At 45.0% G+C, this 3799-nt stretch overlaps 1 protein-coding gene across 1 annotated transcript in view; it reads right to left on the minus strand.

The window, feature by feature from the left end:
* Sash1 (SAM and SH3 domain containing 1) overlaps positions 1–3799 on the minus strand; it is a 184277-nt gene that overhangs the window by 176797 nt on the left and 3681 nt on the right. The gene's annotated exons all lie outside the window — the stretch shown is intronic.

Here is a 3799-nt window from a genome sequence, read left to right on the forward strand (position 1 = left end):
CTGAGTTCAATCCCCGGTTCCGCCAAAAAAAAAAAAAAAAAAAAAAAATTTTTTTTTTTTTTTTTTTTTTTTTTTTCCGGTGGAACTGGGGATTGCACTCAGGTCCTGTAGCTTGCCAGGGAAGCACTTATTGCACTAAACCATCTCAAATTTGATAGGTTTACAGGACATAATCCAGTACACTGACCTGTGTGCACATGAGCATGGAGCAATACCTTAATTACTTCAGGTACTGAGTTTAATGTGGTCACCAGGGAATCCAGAGGCAAGATAATGATGCAGCGCATACACATGCAATTCCAGCGCTCATCACCTCTGTCTGGAGCTCCAGCAGTCTCCTTCCTTCTTCCAAAGTCATGGCCAACTCATCCAACTCCCAGAAGTCCTTCCTGGGTTCCCTTTTCTTCCTTCCTCCTTTGTTCCCTCCCTCTCTTCCTTCCTTCCTTCTTTCTGTTCAGTGGAGAGGACAGAACCAGGGACCTGGGCATGCTGCTCGAGTAGTCTATCACTGAGTCACCCCTGCCCATAGGGTTCGCCAAGGACATCTCACTGGAGCCTGCAGAAAGGCATTCCCCCCTCCCCCGTGGACGCCTAGTCCTGGGCTCTTTCCAACATCTGGGCTAGTCCACCTTTGTCCCATTCCTCCACCATAAGGACCCTTCCTACTCCCTTGGACCTCTCCTCCCAGTTCCTGCCCTGAGAAGGCCTTTCTGGAAATTCTACATTCTCTAGCATCCAAAGGGTGGCGGGGGGGGGACCCCAGATGGTTCTTCCTTGCAAAACTATGCCTTTTTAGAAGTCAAGGGCACGCAGAGTACTTGCCCTCCTCTGCAGGGGTGTGTTCCAAGCCCCCAGGGAGGCCTACAACTACAGAGTACTGAATTTCAAATATGCTATTTTTTCCACACAGATACACTTATGATAATGTTTGTTTTCTAAATTTAAACAGAGTAAGAGTTAATAATAACTAATAACAGGATAGAACAATTACAACAATATGTTATAATAAAAGTTATATGAATGTGATCACTCTTAAAATATTATAGTGTAGATCTCAGCAACCTTGGTATGCAATTTTTTTCTCTCCTTATTAGGTTTCCATTTTCACTTTCTTCTCAATTTAGGACTTCTTGGCTCATCTGATTTGCCAGCTAATTACTCTTGGACTTTAGGGAGTCACTAAGTAAATTACAGGTGAGTGGACAAAGGCAGGGACAACAGATTCAATAAGCAGGGCGGCTATGAATGACTAGCAGGTGGGTAGGATACACCGTGTGGACACGCTGGACCAAAGGTGGATCGCAGTCCTAGTGGGACCGGGTGAGACGATGGAAGACTGAAACACACAATTTTGTTGTTTTTTAGTCTCACTTTGCAGTCCAAGTTGATCTGGAATTTGCTGTATAGCTCAGGCTGGTCTCAAGGATATACAATTTAAAACACAAATTGTGGAATTTTGTGTATCATATTCCAGACCAACAGAGACAGGTAGCTGAAATCAAAGAGAGAAAAAACCCAAAGTAATGGGGAACTACTGCATCCCAACGAATATTTAAATTTGATTGCTTAGAAAACAGCTTAAGCAACAACAACAAAAATTGACCCTCACCAAATGTGTGCATAGATAGGTGAACAAACTACAACACTGCATGGAAAACTGCAACTGAAAGTTAATTCTGGAGAAATAACACACAGCTCAGACTGCAGCTTCTGTTTACTATACAGATGAATTAGGACACCCAAGTTTACTTCTCAAAGAGAGAAAATTATATCCACTGGTCATACCAACTGAGAAGATCAACCAAGTGACAGATATGGCTCGGAAACTCCCCATTCTTAAGTACTATTGATAGGTTTTGGCCCTAGTACCAAGTGCTAAATCATCATGGTGGTCATCTAATTCGGCTGAAGCCCTTAAAACAAAAGCTCATTTTCCCAAGACCTCCTCCCTCTTCTTCTCCATCTCAGCTCAGGGTACAATTTCCCTTCACACTTCTCATCGCCTCGGAGAAGACCCCAATCAGCTCCTCAGGTATATCTATACATCCCCCTCAAACTCCACCCCAGGTAAAAGCCATAAAGGCTTCAGCTTCCCTCTTCCCCACATTCTCTCTGAGTCCTCAAAGAAAGGAAAGCCCCTTTCCCTTTTTTCTTCTGCCTGTTTCTCCGCTGTTCCGGGCACCTGATCGTCCTTCCCTACCATTGGGCTACCTTCTCCCATCAGAAGTTTGGGGGTCTACAGTGAAAACCAAGGACATCAGCAGAAGAGGCAAAAACTCTATAGGCAAAAAGGAAAAGACCAAAAAAAAAAAAAGAAAAAAAAAGAAAGAAAGAAAAGACAAGCTGGAGTGCTGATAATCATGGCAGCTCAGGAGGGTGAGGCAGCAGAATTACAAGTTCAAGCCCAGGGCCGGGGAGATGGCTCAGTGGAGTAAATGCTTCCCTGGCAAGTGCAAGGGCCTGAGTTCAATCCCTGGTCCTGCAAAAAACAAAACAAAAACAAGTTCAAACCCAGCATGAGTAATTGGGGGGTTGGGGCCCTCCGCACCACGGCCCTGACTTCACTAAAAGGAAGGAAAGAGGGAGGGAGGAAAGAATTATGAAGGGAGGAAGGGCAGACAGAGGAGAGGGGAGGAACAGGAAAGAGGGAAGGTCCCTCAGGTACTGGGGACACCGGCAGGAAAGGATCCAGTGATCCTGTACTACGAAACCAAATAACTGTCTTGCCAAAAAACTAAACCCAGGGACAGGTGGACCTGGCCCTGCCCCGTCACCTTGATCAAGTCCTTGCTCTCCAGAGGGCTTTGACTGCTCCTTAAATAAGCGTTCTCAGGCTCATTTCCAGGGACCTCAGTCCTCCCACAGCCTCACCCTGCGATGTCTCCACTTACAAAGCCATGAGGCTTTCAGCTGGCTAAGAGGAACATAAAATTCGGATGAAGTCAGAATATTTGAAACTGAGGTTGACTCAAATTCCCATGTGTAAAACTTAATTAAGTCATTAGCTGATAGGTTTAACTCAAGACACCACCGGAGAGGTCAGGGACATTAACTGCTTTCAAAGGAGTCTGCATTTTAAAAGCCCCCCAGGAGCTCCCTAACATCTCCCCTCCCCCACACCATACCTAACACAGGAAAGGTAATTTTTTTTTTTTTAACTTGTTTCTTTTGCTTAGGATTTGGGTTGGTTTGTTTTCAAGAACTTGAATAAGCAGAAAATGGGCTAACTACACCTTGTGCAAAGTCTACCAGATAGGGCTGGGGATGTGGCTCAGTGGTAGGGTGCTTGCCTACCATGCTTAAGGCCCTGAGTTCAAATCCCAAGAAAAAAAGAAAAGTACCAAAGCATTCCTGGGAAAGGAGAGTCAACTGTAACCACAGAGCAGGGAGCAAGGGAAAGCTCAGGTTTGGGGGAGGTGAACTGTGGAGGATTCTGGGAACCCACTATCCAGTTAACAAAAAGGAGCCAGAGGCCTGGCTCAGCTTTAAGTCTTCAAATCCTAGAGGCAGAAGCTAAAGAACCATCAGTGAGCCACGTAATCAGTCCTAAAAAGTGATCTTCATGCCTAATCACATCATAACCTTAGCAATTCTTATCTTAAAAACAGCATCCTCCCACTTGGGAAAATAAAAAGGAATGTAATGACTGCAACCAAGGAAAGGAAAGAAGACTGAAATCCCACAGAATTTGAACTAACTTGGAAAGCCTGTCAAAGGTAAAGACCCCTTGCTTTGGCAAAGCCAGGCCAGGGTTGGTGAAGAGAATGGCCCCCTTCATAAGACCGCCATGGCTTAACTG

Source organism: Octodon degus, unplaced genomic scaffold (assembly GCF_000260255.1).
Source record: "Octodon degus isolate 3935 unplaced genomic scaffold, OctDeg1.0 scaffold00229, whole genome shotgun sequence".
Lineage (NCBI taxonomy): Eukaryota > Metazoa > Chordata > Mammalia > Rodentia > Octodontidae > Octodon > Octodon degus.